Below are 20,242 nucleotides of genomic sequence, written 5' to 3'. Positions count from 1 at the left end.
AACTCTTCCATCCTCCTTCCTTCTTTCTCCTACCTTGGACTTGAACAGAAAGCCTGAAGGGGCAGAATCCATCTTGTGTTTATAAGGTGGCATGTGCAAGGATGGAATGGGCACAGAAGAGTGGAACAGAGCCTCCGGTGGCATTATTAAATCACTTCCCCCTGGTCCCCATTACCACCCTGGACTTAACGTCAAGGGGGGAAAAAACAAAGCTTCGTCTTGATCAGGACCCAGAGCTGTGTTCTGTTCCTTGCAGCTGAATGCATTCCCAACTGGAACAAGAGCCGTGGCTTTCGTAGGTTTTTCAAATGTTTTCATCCCACCCTCTTATTGGGTTCACACCAAGCTCGTTCATGGTGAGCCAGATTGATGACATTCCTCCCATGTTTAGAAAAGGAAGCTAAGGTTCCATCATGGTCAGACAGAGAGTTAGTGCCAGAACTCCAAGACTCTTTGTTCCCCAGTTCTTCACTTTTTCCCAAGAAAATCCTTCTTGCCTCCAAAGCTGCTCAGAACTGTCTTCTCCCTAACAGAGTCTTACACACAGAATGCAGAAGTTCCTTGGGACCTGACAGCATATGAGCTGACTGCGGTCCCAGCTTCTAGTATCAAGAGTAGATACACTCTTTTATTTTAAAATCTGTCACTCCAAGTCAAAAGATCAGGGTTTAAGTCTTAGATCTCCCCCTTTTTCCTGTGATCTTGGGGAAACCTCCCCAAACCTGCCTATGTGTCTATAAAATGGGACTGCTAGCTTTTCTCCCCTGAGGCTATGATAAGCTCAGAGATACACGGTAATCTGTGATATATGATAATAAGCTGATGGATAACAATCTCTGTGTGCTCAGGATGTCAGGGAGAACACTCTGTGCATGATAAAGCACTGGTGTCCTTATTATAGGGCTGTTATCATGATGACTTCCACGTCTCAAGACTGACTCCTCCCTGAGCTCAGCCCTCTTTGTGGTTGGTGTGTAAATTACTGACACGCTTCACACGCCTCTGACCACTCACCACCATCCGTCAGCTTCACGAGGGCCGAGAACATCAAGCTCATGAGACTGTACCTTTCAGAAAGGATAATTTCAATGTGGCGATTCTCATTTGTTCATTAAATCGAGTTATTCTATTTCCTAAGTTCCTCATTTTCTTAATGACTGGATTTAAGCTATTCCTACCCTTGGCAAAATTCTATATTGTGTGGGGCATTATGGATTGGGAGGGACTTAAAAATCATCGGGCCATGTTGTCCCTCCCCGTTCAGGGCTGGCATTCCTGCTCCTACCCCCAACCCCGATGGACATCAGCCTCTTCCTGCCCACCTTAGTAAAGATAGAGCTCACTCTTTCCTAGGCAGTGCCCTGCGCCTCCAACCGTTCTCTAGAATGTTCTTCCTCAAGCAGACTCTCCTTGGCAGACACGAGGATGTGTTCTTGGCAAACCTCTACTGCTGTACACATTTGACTGTGTGGGTTGGTGACTGGCAGAGCTGGTGGGGGACCAGGGAGCCCACGTGAGGTGTTGCCAAACAGGAAGTGCCATCTGGGCTGCATGATGACAGCGAGGAGAACATCAATCAGCTGCTCCGGTGGCTCCAGCGACAGTTTTTTCCTTCATCACAGTAAAGAACAGGAGAGCAACAATTTTTCAGTTAATTCTGACATTCTGGGTGTTCTCAGGGGCTAGACCAGACTACGCCACAGCAATAGCACTGAAATCTCAGGGTTTAAAGTTGGTTTCTTGCTCTTCAAAGGTGCCATGGGGCCATGGGGGGTTGTGAGGCCCTTTCCCATTTTGCATGCCAGAAGGAGCACCAGGTCCCCAAAGCCACTACAGTAAAGACAGAGGAAGACACCTCTGTTGTCAGCCTCAGTCTCCATTTATTGAATGAGAAGCGTGGCTCTGCTGTTGCTGCAAAGGAACCTGGGAAGTGCAGAGAAGCGTGTGAAATATGTGGGGAGTGCCATCTCTCCCATGGTCCAGTGTTATCCCACAGATATCAGGGTAGGCCACAAACAAGAGCCGGCCAGGCGTGCTGGCGCACACTTGTAATCCCAGCAGCTCAGGAGGCTGAGAAAGGAGTATTGCAAGTTCAAAGCCAGCCTCAGCAACTTAGTGAGACCCTGTCTCTAAATAAAATACAAAATAAGGCTAAGGATGTGGTTCAGTGGTTGAGCCCCCCTGAGTTCAATTCCTGGTACCAAAAAAGAAACAAGAGCCACCTCTGAGAGAAGAGAAGCCCAGCAAGGCAACAGCAGTCCCCTTCAAGCATGCAAGATACCGGGGACTCCATGGATGAAGAAGGGTCTCTCCTGCTGTCACTCTCATGCAGTCTGTGTTGGCATTGTCATGCGTGGTGGCCAGGTTCTTCTGCCCACAGTGCCCGGGTGCTAATGCATTGAGGAGGAGGTTGGTCTGCAGAGTGTTCCCAGCCTCCCTCCATCTCCCCTGTCACCACATTTACTATCACCACCACCAGAAATATGGTCCTTGTTTCTTCTACTTCCCCTCCCCCAGGTCTAAAGATGACGTCTGTCGTGATCATCTCACAGTTCCCAGGGGAATCGTGATGGACAGCACTGGGGACTGGAGGGAAGAGGCCTCAGGAATCCTCCCTCCCTCTCTCTTTCCCTCTCTCCCTCCCTCTCTCTCCCCCACCCATTCTTCTCTCTTTCTCTCTCTCTCTCCCTCCCTCTCTGACTACCCCCACCCTGTCCTTCTCTCTCTCTCTCTCTCTCTCTCTCTCTCTCTCTCTCTCTCTCTCCCTCTTTCTCGGTACTGAGGATTAAAGTGCCCAGGGTACTTTACCACTGAGTCGCCTTTCCAGTCCTTTTAATTCATTTTTATTTGTCTTTATTTACGTCTTTTTTGGTGGTACTTGGGATCAAACCCAGGATCTCACACATGCTAGACAAGGACTCCACCGCTGAGTTAAATGCCCAGCCTGTGGGAAGGAGCCTTCTGGATTGCTAAATCAGTTCTTGACCTTCCCTTGGTAAGGAGGAATTTGGGTCAGGAGTAAAGCAGGGAAAAGAAGAAGGAGGAAGAGCAGGAGAAGGAGGAGGAGGAGGAGGAGGAAGAGAATACTACTAATAATAAAGTAGTGGATGAGAAGGAGGGACAAGAAAAAAGAAGACACAGCCGGACACAGTGGTGCATGCCTGTAATCCAATGACTCAGGAGGCTGAGACAGGAGGACCCCAAGTTCTAGAACAGCCTCACCAACTTAATGAGACCCTGTCTCAAAATATAAAATAAAAAGGGCTAAAGTGATGCTGGGTTCAATTCCCGGTATGAAACAAAACAGAAAGAAAAATGAAAAAAGAAGACCCATAGTAAGCCCACCTCCATAATAGGGGTCGGGAAGGACCAAAGAGAGACGATATATAGGCTGGCTAGATGTCAGGAGAGTTTGAGGTGTTTCTAAAGTTTCTGGGGAAGTTTTGAAGTACAAAATAAGGAGGTGAAGAAGTGAAGGGGGACCTCAGTGGGTCGAGATTGAAATGGCTTTTACTTTATTTTGGTTCTGGATTGTGCTTCTTGAAATGTAACTTTCTACTTTAGAGACTGGGTCACAAGGAATCCCCACATTTACTCAGAGATATTAATAAAAATTCAAAACTGAATGCATAGTGCGTTTATGCATAACAACCAAAAAAGTGGCTGCAACTATTCAGAAAGATACGAACTCACCAACTCTCTTGGAAAATGACCAAGGATGAGGAGAGTGGTGCACGCATGCACCTCCCCATTGGCCCTCCCCGGAGCCAGGTGACTGGAGCCCTCTCCCCCAAGACGTCCAGGCCTGAGCTCCATTTCCTGGCTCCTAGCTGGTCCATTTCCCTCACTGGGCATCTCTCCTCCCCTGTGAAGGCAACAGGTGACGCCAGCTTTGTTGGCTGCCACATCCCACCGCTGACTCATATGAAACTTCCTGTCAACTAAAACCCAGCACCGTTTCACTGGTGCTGCTGACCCAGGTCCCCCACATCCTGTCTGGGTCTGGTGGTATTCTGAACCCCAGTGTGAGCAGAGGTCTCTTGCCTCTTATCTTGGTGTGCAATCACTTTGCCTCAGGGTTAAGTTCTAGCCTTTTGAAATCCTCTGTGTTGTCTATCCCTGCCATCTTGTCACCTGCCCTTGAGTGAGGAGATCTGTGACATGCATGGATCCTGGCCTATCCTTGGGGGACAGACCCTCTGGTGGCTGTGAGACCTTAGGCAAGTTACTTACCCTCTCTAGGCCTTCATTTCCTGGTCTGTAGAGGAGCCACACTGGCTATCTTACCAGCAGAATGTGAGAAATAATAAAAAAAAAAGCATCTAGGTAAAATAGACACCTGGAGATCTCAATAAACCCTCATCCTTCCCCTCCACCTCCACCATTCTAGTTGTTAATAAGAGTGTGGAGTAAGATGCGGCCAAAGACAGGGTTCCTTGACATCCCCAAGAGTTAATCCCATCCAGGCTGACGTAGCTGGATTCACCCATTCCGTTTGGATGTGGTCCTTTGACCCTTTCCTAGTTCACAAAGTCCATCCAGAATCCAGTCCCCCTCTTCATGTTGGGACTATCATGAAATGGCTTGTCAAATGCCTTGCTCAAGTCCAAACAGGACTCCATATTTCTGATCTGTCTGTCTAGTCATCCAAAAGGACACGAAGGAGAGGTCAGGTGCGAGAATCATGGTGCTTGGCAACCCTGGTAGACCCAGGTGGGTCGAGGGCAAGCTGTATCTCATAACTGGTTATGAGAATGCTCAGGTCCCAGAGGGAGGCACCATTTCCCAGGAAAGTGCCGGGCATGCAGAAGAGGCGACCCATCAGATGAGTATGCTCTGCTGCCAGAGACTTGCGCTGACGCCCATGGACCAAGACTTAGGGACCCAGGCCCCAGTGTCACAGCTACTGCATGAACTGGAGCTAGTCTTGTAACTCCCTGATCTGCTTCAGCTGAGCCACACTGAACAGGTCCTTATGACCAGCTATGCCCCTTTGTACCTTGACTGCTACCTCAGTTCCTTCCCTGGCTCAGGTAATTAAGTATTGGACCTGGGTACACGTACCTCAGGGTGGGGATGATGGTACATGGCGGGGAGGCAGAGAGCATTTGAAGCCACTGTGAAGGTCCAGAAGCTCTTCCCGTATCAGAGCTTAGAGACTGGGATGTGTGTCTATGCATATGCACCCATGTGTGTGCAAACACAGACCCACAGGTGGATATACTGTGGAAAGAAATGCATCTCTTTAAATTTTGCATGAATTTTAAAAATAAAGCCCAAGATTGCCAGAAAATTTCCTATCTGCCATTGGCATATGACCCCAAAGCCTGTGGGTGCAATGTCACTCTCCTTGCCATTTGAAAATCGCCTACACAGCAAAAGTGGCTCAGAGGCTCTCTTAGATGTGTGGAGACCAAATGGTTCTTAATGGCTTCCTAGTACGCCAAGGGAAAAAATCTTTCCACTTTGCATTTCAAGAACTGCTATCTCCTCCTCTGGGGTAGAATGCCCCCACATCGCCGGCCAACTCTCCAAGTCCAGGATTTTTCTCGATGTTCTGAAGGAATGACCTCAATAGCCTGCCCATCGCCATCTCACAACCAGAGGTCACAATTGTATCTACTCTGACTTTGATCTTGGGTCCCCTTATTTGAGCTGGCAATGCAGAAAAAAGCACTGGAACTGGAGTCAAAGAGGCCACAGTTCAAATGTCAGCCCTCTCCTCACTGCGTGAAGGCTCCAGGCAGGTCTACTACCTCTGTGCTCAGATCTGAAATTTGCAGAATAGAATAATAGGACCTACTTCGTTGTGGCTGGGGAAATTCTGGAGAAGGGTCTGGCTTCTCATATATCCTTGGCTGGCCTTCCACCCCACCCTTTTCCTCAAATCCCTCAAAATATTACGTTCCCTTTCCTTCTATGTTTTATCCCCCACAGAGCATAGCATAAGGGAAAATGAAAATTGTGGCCATCAGGACAGTTGACTTTGAGTCTACCCAAGCATACGGGTCGGGAGATGTATGACATAAACTGTGCCTTAGGTCCCTCACCTCCAAAAGGAGAGGGTTGTAGTGCAGAGGGGCACACCTGGAATCCCAGCAACTCGGGAGCCTGAGGCAGGCAGAGAGCAAGTTCCGGAAACTTAACAAGACCTTATCTCAAAATAGAAAGTTAGAAGGGCTGGAGATACAGGTCAGTGGTAGAGCATCCCTGGGTTCAATCTCTAGTACTGAAAAAAAAAAAACTAATCAATAAAAAATTTTAAAAATAAAACGAAAAGGTTGAATGAGGTATCAACAACACCAGCCTCCACTGAGCGTGTGCTTGCTATGTGCCAGTCACTTCAGACATGTCTTTTAATCTGCATGAATCCAGCAAGGAGGCCTTGAGAGATGTTATTATACCAAAGGGAAAGGGCTCAGCACTCAGGAGCATGGTGTTTGAGCTAAGACTGCTCAACTTCATTTCTCTGCAGCTGTTTTTTGGTGGAAGACAGTGTAATCTCTCCATGCTTCAGTTTCTCCTCTGCACAGTAGGGTGTTTATGAAGACCAAGTCAGAGCACCAACACAATGGACTGTACCAGCACTCTGCATGCAGCAAGCCCTGAATCAGTAATTTTCCCAGAGGATCTAAATGTCAAAGACCTGCTTAAGGTCACATAGCCCAGACGATTCAGCCCCAAGACCATGCTCTGGTCCCTTGCAGAACATTGTCTCTTTATGTGACTGTGGAAGATCCTTCAGGAGCAATTTGGCATTGATTATAGAGTTGATAGGCTGGTGTCCAGAAGGAAACTTCCAGAAGTCAGGGGAGAGGCTGAAAGACCTAAAGGAACTAAACCTTTCTCAGGGGAGACAGAAACCAATACCCCAGGAGACATATTCACGGAGAACATATACACACCCAGGCATGTACACTCAGGTACATTACACAGCCTCACACAGGCACATAGAGACAGGTGTGTTACACACACAGGTATGAACACTCACTGAAAGAGAAGAGGTGCAGGACTGATTGTTAGAGTCTGTAAACAAGTCTGGATGGCGCCTGGCAAAATGCCAGAGGGAGTGGTTTGTAAAGTAACAAAAGCGAGCCATTAAGTGTGGAGATTCCTGATTGGTTGACTGCTGTATCTAGCTTATGCTAATTAAGATAAGCTGTGCAAAATGTATAAATACCTCTGTTATCCTACAATAAACGGCTCCTACTCCTGCTGCATCAAGGTACACAAGTTGTTCGTCCACCCCCCCGGTTATTTTGCCCAGCCAGCTGGGCTGCGGCAACTGATGACACACACACCTGGGATAAGAAGCAGGTTTATTTTTCAAGGCTGCTCTGCGCAGAGAGGGAGATGGCAACAGCAAGGAGGGAGAGCAGCAGCAGCCCCCCCTTTGAATGTTACCTTTTATAGGCTAGAATCATGGCTGCACTAGGGGTGGGTTTAGTCTTGACTGACATAGCATCCCCTGATCTTGTGGAGGGCGAGTTTGTTTCTTGGGAACAGAGACAGGCACTTTTCCTATCTCTCAGAGGGGAACAGGGAAACTGGCATGTCCCTTTATCTTCTCAAGGAGAGAACAGGGAAACCAGTACGTCCCCATCTCAGGGGCCGGTGAGTTGTCTCCTATCTCTCAATGAGAGAACAGGGAGAGACCAGCACGTCTCCAGGCCGGTAGGTTTTATCTAGGGCTACTTTCTATTTCTTGGAAATAAGAACAGTATTCATAAAGTGGGGTCAAATTAAAGGAAGATAGCTGTGATTATGCTAACACACACACACACAAACACACACACACACACACACACACATGCATACCCAACTCGCCATAGGAGCCATTTCTCCAGCTCAGCCACTTGCATGGCTCTATCCCATAACCCACAGCTTCTGTAAAAAAAATTTGAATTAACCATTCCATCAACACACCTGTCATGGCTCCAGCCTCTGGTGGGTGCTATGATAGACACACACAGTGAGAATTCCCTTTGATGTCATGTTTACTGAGCACCTACTATGTGTCAAGTCCTATGCGAAACTGTGACATTGGAGACAAATAACACAGTGTTGCTCTATTCAGGGACAAGATTGGCTCACTGCAAAGAGGAGAATACAGACCAAAAGAGGAACACAATAAACTTGTAACAGTACAGCAGACAAGAGTTGGGTCTCCAAAGTCATTAAATATCCTCACCAAGGAAGGAGAGGAGCGAACCTGCCAGGCAGCAGAAGCAGCTTATGCGCTGCACGGAGGAGAGACGCTGGCATCACTGGAGCTGGCTGCGAGTGAAGAGGCTGGGTGCGCACTGACTCCAGCCCTGTCGTATGTCAACAGGCAGTGCTAGAGGACACCAAATAGGCACAGGGAAGAATTCTGAACAAGAGGTCTAGGAAGACTTTCTGGAGGAGGTGACTTCAGAGCAAGCCTTGAAGCAATAGCAGGGACTTTGGGAGGTAGAGATAGAGAGGAAGGAAGGACCTCGCAGTGGGAGGGCACAGAGTGCGTCAAAGCATGGAGCAGTAGGTACAGGACCTCCTGGGAATGGCCAGGTCCTCAGGGAATGGGAGGGATGAAGCTGTCACCATAGGGCACAGGCAGGGGCTGCAAAAGGTCAGAGAAGGGAGAGAGTGCTCTTTACCTGGCTAGTCAGAGAGCATTATAACGAGAATGAATCGCTTGATCATCAATGGTAAATTAACAGACCTTAATTCAGGTCCAGTTCACATCAAGGGTAATAGGCGTGATCAGCACAGGTTCTGGAGCCAGGCAGGTTCCTCAGGCCCCTGCTCCTACCCTTTTACCAAACATTCATCAAAACCCCCATCCTAAGTTTTAATTCTTCAGAATCTCATTAGGAATCTCACAGCTAATCTTTAAAGTTCACGGTAATTACATTTAAAGATGGAAGAAATCCTACATTCCATACAATCTAAACCCTAAATTTTGCATCTGAGAAAACTGAAGTCCAGAAACAGGAAGTGATTTACCCAAGGTCACACAGGAGAAGAGTGTCAGAATTGGAACTAGCAGCAAGAATCCCAGCTCTTCATTTGGGGTTCCCTCCACTTTCTACCCTGCCTCTGAATCCACAGCCACCAGCGACTCATGAGCCAACCCAGAGGCATCTCTTTTTGTCAAAGACATCTAAAGAAATGAAAGTGCTTGCTTGTTAGGACTCCAAGGAATGAATCTATGATGGTGATGTTTAGAGCAAGGTGTCCAGTTCTGGAGCAATGCCTGGGTATTAAGATACCACAGATAGATGAGGTGGGTCACTCACCAGAGCTGACGCTGGCCTGAGCAGGGGAGGGGCTAGGAGCTTCCCATGCATTCCCATACATTTTCCATATATTCCCATACATTTCCATATATTCCCATACATTTCCATGCATTGATTCAGTTTTCATAGACACTTCGTGGCAAAGGTAACATGAAAACCGTTTTGCAGAAACTGAAGTTTCAGGAGGCCCAGAGACTTCCAAAACCGTGAAGGTGACAGAATCAGGATTTCTCTTGGGCCACGCCCTCCTGGCTGGAGGACACCATTATCAGCAGCCTGCTCCATCAGTTACCCTTCCCTAGGGGTCTGGCGGCCCCACAGTAGAAGATTGCTATTTGCCAGGTCAATAACAGTCCCTTAGGAAGCTTCTGGTTAATAAACCATTAATGTTAAATTATTGAGGGGGCTAGGAAAGTGGTATGAAGATTTGGATAGACAGGAGGAGGGAGGAGAGCCACTAGAGAGGGAGAGGACAATGGAAGAATATCGATTGAACATCCAGGAGCAAAGCACCCTCTTTGGTGTGAGTGTACAGTCTTTATGACAACCACACTGTAAACTGTGTCCCCGCCTCCTATTTTATAGAGGAGGAATCTGAGACACAGAGAGGTGTACTGACTGCCCAGGAATGAACAGTCACGGAGTGGAGCCTACCTAGGTCAGTTGGCTCTTTTACTGATATGCTGATCCCCACAGAGAGGTCAGTATGGAGAGATGGATGGGAGGAGCTCTGAGAATGGAGGACACAGTGGTGGGAAGGGGGCAAGAGGCTGAAGGCAGACAGGTATGGGGCAGGGAGGAGCTGGAAGTTCAATGCCCCAGTTTCTCTCATGAGCTTCACTCATGACAGTTTTCCCCTAATCTTTGTAACATGAAACTGAGCCTTAGCGTCAGGGAAGCTGGTATCGAAGAGGAGAGCGAGCCACCTCTTTTGTCCCTACCTCCATTTCAGGCGCTGCTCCTTACAGCTGGTCTGGCCAATCAGTGCCTGCCACTCTTAGCCCTTCCTGGCTCCTGGGCACTTTCCACAACCCAGCTGGGAATCAAGGATAAAGGAGAGTAGAGCTAAGGTGCCAGGGTCCCTTGACCAGGAGAGTAGAGCTAAGGGGCCAGGGTCACCGGAATCCATGAATCTGAAGTTTTTAGAAAACATCAGATTTGATGCTCCACAAATCTTCAGTCTCCAGGTATGACCCCTTGGGGGGTTCCACAGGGCAGTAGCAGGAGGCAATGACAGTGTCTTCCAAAGCCCCCTCCCCTGCTCTGGGACAGGAACAATCAGCCAGGCATCTGTGTCAGCCTGCTCCTGGACCCTTTGTCCTTTAACATAAGAATGACATACAAAGGTGCCTACTGCAGGCTTTGTTTTACCTATTCTCACACAAAAGTAGGTTCAAAAAGTCATGTGTAAGTAGCTTAAGAGTCAGGCCACGGTAGGATCCCGGCTCCATGGCTGACTGCTGAGAAACTGGCAAAGGACTCAACCCCTCAATTTCTCCATCTGGATATTGGAAGGATAACAATCGCCTCCCTTGTGGGGTTTGGAGCCTCACGGTGACAGATGGATGGCGTTAGGGCCCTGCTGCTTCCTCCACCCTCCCTGTGCCTACAGCCATGGCCTGTGACTTTGGAACTCCTCTCACTATAAAGAAATGTAGCCTATCCCCTATACGGTGTGATGTTTACACCTCCTTAAAGCTCATATGCTGAAATCTAATCGCCAGTGTGATGTTGTTCAGGGACGGGGACGTGGGGATGTAACTGGCCCTGAGGGTGCAGCCCTCAGGAATAGGATTTCCCCCGATTGAAGAGGCCTCAGAGGACTGACTGCCTTGCCCCTTCAACCATGTGAGGATAAAGTGAGAAGATGGCACCTATGAGCCAGGAAGTAGCCCTCACCAGGTACCAAACCTGCCTGTACCTCGATCTTGGATTTGCAGCCTGCAGAACGATGAGAAATTTTTGCTGTTTGTAAGCCACCCAGTTTCAGTATTTTGTTACAGCATCCTGCACAGACTAAGACGCGGCTCTTTGATTCAGAGTTCTGCCATGTGGTTTGCTTTGGCCGGCAGGATGCTAACAAAAGTGATGGGAGAGAAGCTTGAGAAAGTGCTTGCGTGACAGAGTCTGCTTGTCTTTGCGCTCTGCCATCACCATGACAACAGGCCTTCGCTAGCCAGCTGGAGGATGAGAACGCGAGGACTAGAGCCGAGCAGCCCCACTTGTCCCAGATGAAGTCAGCCAAGGTCACCCGATAGCCCTCCTATCCCTAGATATGACAAGAGCCCAGGCAAGGTCAGAAAGACCCCTCAGCTGGCTCAATAGGTCAATGAGCTAAAAAAAAAAAAAAAAAAAAAAAAAAGTGTAAATATTTCAAGCCTCTGAGTTTGGGATGGTTTGATATATAGTATTATGTTGGCAGTTGATAGCTAACATAATCACAAAATAGCACATAGTAGGAGCTCAAGAAGGGCTTATCTCCCCCATTGCTCAACCACACCCATGACTTCAGGGGCAAACCTAGTCCTTCCAGAGACAGTGGGGAGACATAAATTGTGGTCCTGGTACATTCTGAGCTTCAATCTCATTGTTACTCCCGCTTCAGATTGATTACAGACGCTGACTGCTCAATTTTGATTAAATACTAAATCATAAGCTGCTTACAAAATGCATGCAAAAAGCTGACATTTATGAAGTCCAATAAACTACTTGTAAGAACAGGAGTGCTAGATTGGGAGAAAAAAAATAAAATGTTCATCCAAACAAACATCGGTTGACAGCAGACAGATGGTCAGAATCCCTTACTTGTAAACTAGAAAAATTAAGATTTGGCAAGGGTTGTCTGAAAATAACTAGCAAACATCAAAGTTTCCCCTTTCTGTGCTGGTGTTTTTCTGGGCCCGACTTCAATATTTTCACAGGCTACTGCACGGAAAAGGTGTTGCCGGCCTCCGCGTTGCTGGCAAAGAAAGGCTAAGAAATACCAGCAACGATTTATAGGAAGCAAGGTTGCCAACATCCCAAAGAGTGAGTGAGCGTTTAAAAGCAGCAACTGCACATTCCCATAAATCCCCATAACTCAGCCTCAGACCTTCCCCTTAATCTGCTGAGGTGTGAGGGAAGGGAAGGCGGAATTCTCTAACTCGATTTTCCACTTGGATCAGCTTTCACAGGGTGACTGTGAGTTAATCTTTTGGGGCCAGCAGCAGTCTTAATAGAAATGGAATCCAGCCCTCAAACCTCAGGGCTGGGCTCTCCTCACCTTTGTGAAATGGAGGAATAAGGGCGTGAAGAGGGACTTTGGCTCTTTGGCTCGGGCTCAAACCAGTCCCATGCATCCGTGGGGGGGGGGGGGGAGGCTGAGGCTTCGCTCGCTCTGGTTCTCATTTCCTCCTGGCCTCTCCGTGGCCTCGGCAAGGCTTGGCATAAGCGTGTGCGAAGGAGGAGGACTGGTGGGACTGTTTGTGTGCACAGCAATGCCAGGCATGGGCAACCGACATCACCCCAAAGATGGCCCTCGTGCCACCCCCTTGGTGGCACTGCCCCTGCTGTTTCAGTTGCTGATGCTTTGAATGTGGTCTAAGTGTGCCCCAAGGGTCCTTTGTGACTACAGTCTTGGTTCCCAAGGCAGTGCTCCTGGGTGGTGATGGAATCCCTGGAAACTGTGGGAGGTCCTTAGGTCACTGAGGGAGTGCACTCAAAAGGGATTGTGTGACACCAGAGTATCCCCCCGCCCACACACACTTCCTGTTTGGTGATGTGAGCTCTTCCACGTATACCGGTGCCCACCGTGATGTGCTAATGCCCACTGCCCTCACCAGGGGCCGAAACAAAGGGGACTGCCTGATGGTGGACTTTAAATCTCCCAAACTGTGAATTAAACGTGTCGTTCTTTCTTCATAAGTTAAATGGCCTTCATAAGTTAACCTTGTAGTAATGCAGTTGACTAATACAATTACACAAACCGCACACAAGTCCATGCCTCAACAAAAGGCAAAATCTGGAGTCCTGCAGTGTCCTGTGGTAGACATAGCATGGCTTGGGGACCAAATCCAGCATCCTTTGCCTCTTCTGGGCAAGGTCCTTAGCCACCATGAGCCTCAGGCTCCTCATCCTTCAACTGGGAAAAATTAAGCCTATTTTGCAGGATGACGGGGGGTTGAGGGGGAGAGTGTGACATGGGCAGGACAAAGTCATAAGCAGGTCATCGCAATATATGGCAAATGCAATAATAAAGATAATCTGGAGCATTATGGGAATACAGAGGTCACTTGACCATTCTGGGGAGGAGGTGAGGGGTTTCAGAGAGGGGAGGAAATGACTCATGAGCTGACTCTCAAAAGTTGAATAGGAGTTAGGACTAAAAAAAAGGTCCAGAAAGAGCATTCCAGAAAGAAAAGACCAAATGAGAAAAATTAGTGTCAATTTAGCTTCTGTGTGCTCCCAGGCTGTCGAAAAGCCCATTCCAGCTAAGCCAGCTCTGACCATCTGAAAATCCATTTTCACAGTTATCCTATGAATTCTGTCACTGGTCCTCGCCCACTCACAGAACGTGCCTTATGGGTGGGTCCAGGCCTATCTGACATTGCTTGTGCATCTGAGGATGGAGCCCCACACCATGCTGGCTAAGAGACGGCGGTCAAAGCCCTAAAGATACCAAATAGACCCATTTGGTAAATGAATGATGTTGGAATTGGAGCTGAATTTCAGGGCAGGAGGCTTGCTCAGGGTGCAGAGTCTTACTCAAGGCAGAGTGTCTAGCTAAGAACAGAGGAGCCTGCTCAGAGAGAAGGGTCTCACATAGGGCATAGCTCAGGATGCAGGGTCTAGCTCAGGGTGGAGGGTCGAGATCAAAGTAGAGGCTCTGGCCCAGCTCTGGCTCCCAAGGCCCATCAAAACTACAACCTGAAGTCCTGACTGTGAGCAGGGTTCATGGCCTTTTCAAGTCAATGGCCCAGAGGGAAGAAGATGATGTGGCTCACCCAATCCTCAGGTATGGATCCCCAGCTGAGCTGTGGGGAAGCCCCAGGCAGCCCCCTTCCAGGGAGCAGAGGTGGAGAAGCCATGTCTCAATCAACACATGCCAAGCATCTGAAAGTGTGCCTGGTCACCAGCAGGGGCTTTACCAGTGATGTGATCCTCATCACCTCCTGGAAGTGGCCAGGCAAAACAAATCTGAGGGCCACCCAAAACAGGGACCAGCCCTCATTTGTCCCCATTCCTGCCTACTATAGCCTGAAATTCACTATGGTTAGTCCCTTAGGATGACACAAATTAGCTAGCTCTGTGCCTCCTCCCCTAGACAGAGGACATAAGAGTACTTCATTCACAGCATGAGGACGTTTGGGTCAATAACAGACCACGTACACAATGGTGGTTCCATTAGATTCTATCACTTAGTGACGACGTCGTAGCCGTCTTAGTTTGCATAGGCACACCCCGTGATGTTCACACAATGACAAAATGGGCTAACATCACATTTCTCGGAAAGTGTCCCCATCACTAAGAGACATGTGTCTTAACTTCTATGACAATTAAATGAGCAGATCAATATAAACACATGTGGAACAGTGTTTGGAATTCAGCACTCCATACATCTTTGTTAGGATTATTTTTATTCATTATTCCAGGTACTCAGTACACATGAATAGCCAAGAAAGGGAAAGAAAGGGACATGCATGGTAGCTCAGAGGGAGCACTAAGGTTGGCTTATGTACCATGTACAGAAAAAGCACACTGTGAAATATCACTCTGTTGAAAGACAAAGTTTGTCCTCACCTCCCACAGTTCATGCCTCAGTTCCGACTTGCTTGTAACTGGAATCAACTGCTCCTTTTTGCCTCCCCTGAGAGATGCTGGAAGCCACACAATGAAAGGGCTCTGTGCTTGGTGCCAGGAGGCTTCCATTTGAGTCCCTTTCCTGTTGACTTCTCCAACTCTGCCCCTCCCAGGGTCTTGGTGGTCTCCTGTGCAAAGTGACAATGGGTGGCTGTGGCCACAATAATATTTAAACACTTACACACTGCAATTCACCTTCTGAATCTCTCAGTAATGTTTCCTAATTAATCACCTTGTGTACTGCATTCTAAATTAATTGAATTAAAAGTAATTAAATCCAGGAAATTGAAATTAGTCTAATTAGATTACAGGCACATTCAGAGACCGTGGTGAGGGGTGCCATGTAAATTGGCCAATTTCAGTGGAGAAGAGATAAACTTAGATTATAGACAGGATGTTAAGAGGGGGAGGCAGCCGTACAAAGAATAAGTCAAGGTGGGAGCGGTGAGGTCATTGAGAAAATGATAATCACCACTTTTATCAGGGCTTGTTTGTGCCAACTCAACTATTTGTCCCCACAAAACCAGAAGCGAGTGCTGCTGTTATCCCTGCTTGACAGATGGGAAAACAGAGACTATGACACGTGGAGAATTGTGGTAGAAATTCACACGGTTGGACCCCAGAGGCTGATCCCAGCCCTCTCCAGCCAACCTTCCAGAGCTTTATGTAGGGTTGACTGCATGCACTGGGCAGGGGAAGAGCCAGATGGTGAATGCCCCATGCCACCCAGTTCAGGCTAGCACAACTTGAGGCTGGGGTTCTCTGTTTTTATCTTCCTGGGATGCCCACAATAGATAATGTCCACATACACAGTACATTCAGGGTGGCCCAAGCCAGACACAGCCTGGACCTGTGAGGTATTTGAGATATCATCCTACTTCAAACTAACAATGAGCTTGCTGTAGTTGCATAGAAGCTGGCACAAGATATAAGGCTCCTGGGTCAGAGCAAAGGTGTTCATCTGGCAGAAGATACAAGGCTCCTGGGTCAGAGACAAAGGAGTTCATTGCTCATAGAAGTAGCAGGACCAGAGTAGCAACATTTTCTTGTATTAGTTCCCTAAGCCCCAAATTTCATAAGGCAACACAATCAGGGCCAGATGACACCTGCACAGTGGGTTGCATCACAGGAGAGAGACCCCCACCACGTAGGGAAGGTAAACCTTTTCAAATGAACACTAAGCCTGCCTGCCCTTGGCTCTGATGGGAGACACTATCTGCCAAGGTTGTTTGTAATACCACATCCTTGAAAAGATATCTGGAACAAAGGCTGTCCATGCCTCTGCTCCAAAAAACATGCAGAAATGCAAAAGACCCATGCAGAATTGTCTCCCAACAATATCCACTCCTCGTTTTTACAGTCTTAGCTTCTGGCAAATTTTCCCTTTGAGTAATTCTACTTGATAAGCCACTCTAATTTGACCAAAAGAGGGTGGGACCAAATCTGTTCAGTTATTCTCCTCCAGCATTTAATTAAGGCCACGGCCAACAGGACTCCAGCCATACCCTCAGAGCGTCATAGGCCCAGTCATCTAAATGGAAGGCACATGCACTCAGGGACTATCTTAAAGGAGCAAAGTAGAGTCTTCCTTCTGTCACTGGACTCACTTTTCCACTTGGACCCAGGCAGGGATCCAAGCAGAGGAGAAGTAGGGACAGCACAGGCTCCACGTTGGCCTGCAAGGAAAAAGACTCGGACATCCCATCAACTGTGACAGTACTGGCCAGTGAGTTCAGGCTGACATGACCGCCTTCTAGGACCTAGGGCCAAATGGGGACAAATTCAAAGTCCCCTTTCTTGTAGGAGGACTCCCGTTATAGAGAAAACGGTCCACTGGGTACACAGGAATAGTTGCCCCTGTGGGAAGTTCCCGGGGTAACCATGGTCATCTTCCAGGGCTGCTTGCTTAAGCACTTGCAGGTCTCTTGGGACGACTTCTAAGGATCAGGCCAGGAGACGTTAATGTCTGGCTTCCACAGAAGAAGCAGAGTCCTGGGGTACATATAGTGACCCTAAAAAAGATTATTATTTAGAATTATTGGGGATCCCCAAGTGGGACCCACATCAGTGGGGGGCATAGGTTGGCCGCCTTCAGTGGAGCCTCTCAGGGGTGGCTGGACGAGCTGTCAGAGTTTCAGCTGGCATAGCATGGAGTGCAGCCCTAGTTTCTGGAGCCTCCCCAGGGTGTCCATCCAACCAGTTCTGACAGTCCACACCCCTCGTCAGGTGACACTCACCCATCTCAAGGAGTGATTGGGTAAAGGCACTAAGGATAGGGGTGGGGCAGATGTCCAGACACCTGTTAACAGGTGCCTTGTTTGGGAAGTGCAGGACAAGGGACAAGGGAAATGGGGACCAAATCACCATCAGAACCAGCTGCAGGGAACGGATAGGCCCAGCAGCCAGTTAATGGAAGGCACTCGAAGGTCTGGGAAAACCATACTAGGGCAGTGTCTTCTGTGATGAAGACTCCAAGAACGGTTTGAAAAGAAAAATCTCATTCATGTTCCACCATCCCAGACCTCTAAGGATGAGTACAGGTCTGAGGTTTCCCTGCCTGGGGTGCCAGGGCTGTTGCCCATCATATCAGCCCAGCAGATACCAGTGTTACCCTTTTTCCAATAATCTCCTGCTCATACTCCTGCCCAGGTGTAAGAGAGTCAAGAGCACTATCATAAAACATGCAGAGACACATTATATCCCCGACTTTGGCTCAAGTGGACCAGGGGTCCAGGTCTACTCATCCAGTGGTCACTATGCGAAGGCCAGAGATCGTTAAATCCATAAACAGAATCCAGGTGGCCAAGTCTGAGCTAAGTTGACTCTGCCAGGCCTCCATTTGGAGGAGGAAAGAAAGCCACATCATTCCTAGGAAGGATGAGGGTAGAATCTGAATTCTGAGTGAAGCGTAGTCAAAGGCCAGGAAGGAAGGAAGGAAGGAAGGAAGAGGTGGAAACAGAAAAGAGTGACCCAGCTGTGGCATAAACATCTGCCACAAGCTAATCTCCCTTGCGCCCATCTAAAATATCTGCATTCAGTTACTTCCCAGCTTTTCCCAAAACAGTAGGTGCCAACTTACTTCCTGAACCCAAGGGTAATCTCAACAGCATGAGGACAAGTCTTCCCTAGAGATGAAACTCTGCACCTCTGTCAAGAGAGGAACCACTGGGGATTTTAAAATGACACTTTTTCCATCTTCTGCCCATCACAGGATCAAGTCCCTCTCTGTCCCTTCTCTGGGGCAGGGGACATCCCGACAGCATGTTGCGCATTCAAAACAGCTCTACAAAGGCCGCAAACAGCACAGGCCAGCTTCCCAAATAGCTGGTTTATGTTTGATGCCGAGGTCCATATGAGACTTTCTAGAGACAGGTGTGCACCAACCTTCAAGGAAGCTGCCATGATGTTAATTTTTACAACTGAGTTGTTGACCAAAAGAAGGCAGCCGAAATAAGCGAGGCTTTCCTCCTGGGCCATCACCTGAGCTGCTCAAGTTGCAAATAAACAGCAGCGTCACAGGGAATCTTGCTGAATGTGTCAACATTTGCTGCTCCTGTTGCCCTATGTGAACAAAGAGAACCTATCTCCCCTGCCTTGTGTGCCCCTACATGCTGAGCATGGTGCAGGACCACTGGTGGTTAGGGCAAGGGGCCTCAGTTTGTAACAAAGCCAGCCGAGTTGGCTCTTTGAGGATGCCAAAGAGCCATTACCGGGAGCAGGATGGAGCAGATGGGGGAAACAGCACCACCCATAGTGTGCCCCATCTCCATTAGCTCCTCACCAACAATTAGCCTGACCTTTTCCTGGGAAATCATACTGACTGCAACTTCCACTGCTGCTCAGCCTAATTTGCCTCACTGCTGGGGGGGAAAACAAGTCCTGAAGAGGAATAAAAGCAGCTGCTTTCTTTCGACCATCAAAGGCAGAACTGGATGCTGCATGGTGATTTTCAAGGCAATTCAAAATTAACTTCAAATTAGCAAGTGCTGACTCTCTCCCTGCCTCGCTCTCATGTTCTCTCTGTGCCTCTCGCCTGACTGTTCACAAAGCAGAATGGTTCTCAGCCTCCCCATGCTCCACTTTGAAGCCAGCCCATGTTTTTCCACTTCACCCCGGCATCCCTCTGGGCAGTGGCTCCCGCCTCCTCCAGAGGCATCAATGAGAAGGTCACACACCAACTGTGTGCTTTTTCCAAGAAGCAGTTCCAAGGTGCCAACGTGTTTCCCAGCCAAGGGACACTGGCTCTGGTGTGTGTTTTGCTGGAGATAATCACACATCAGCCAGGTAGGGCGCTGACGGGGCACAGCAAGGCACTCCTGCGTGCTCCCCAGCTGGGGAGGGAAATGGTGGGGAGACAAGAAGGACAGAGAAACAGAGGCTGCTGAAGACACGGATGAGATGGCCCATCATTCCGCTGCTGCTCATTTAAAGCCCGCAGTTTCGCTGGAATCCATTCCAACTCCGTCATCTGCAGGAAGACTGTACTCACCTCCGGGGCTCCATGGCGCCCCTACTCCCTGTCTGGGAATTCTGCCCTCAACGCCCACCCAGGCCCTTGGTTCAAGGCACCCCAGGCCTGCTGTCTCTTTGTCAGAAGCTCAAATAAATAAGCCCCCCTAGCACAGAAACGGAGGCAGCATGGGATCCCCATGGGCGTGGTCCCCAGGCCCCCTTTCCTCTGCACTATCTCCCTTCCTAGATGTCAGTCCCTGACAAAAGGGACCTTACCACATCCCAATGGCTCCAAAGCCTCGTCCAAGTCCTTCTGGCCACAGCCAGAACCCAATAAGTACTTGTAAATTGGATGATGGTTTCCTTCAAACAGTGTTGGAACTTGTTTTTCTCTTTTAATGACCCAAGAAAACACACATGTTAAAAATATTTCCAACCTCATCTTTGTTTCTGCTCGCCCCAGGCCGGTAGACCCGTAACCAAATTTTCCTCATTGTTCCACCAAGGGCTGGGCAGTTTCCGGTGCGATTATAGATTCGGTGGTGAAGGGCTTTTCTTTTCCACTAGGTGACTGTTTCACTGGCAGGAGCAAAGCCGAGTTATGTCTCCTGATTCCGTCTATGCAGTGTCCATTTGGGATGTGCCATAGCTATCTCCAGACAACCCTGGAATCC

Source organism: Callospermophilus lateralis, chromosome 3 (genome assembly GCF_048772815.1).
Source record: "Callospermophilus lateralis isolate mCalLat2 chromosome 3, mCalLat2.hap1, whole genome shotgun sequence".
NCBI lineage: Eukaryota > Metazoa > Chordata > Mammalia > Rodentia > Sciuridae > Callospermophilus > Callospermophilus lateralis.
The sequence above is the reverse complement of the archived record's forward strand: the minus strand, read 5'-3'. Positions refer to the sequence as shown.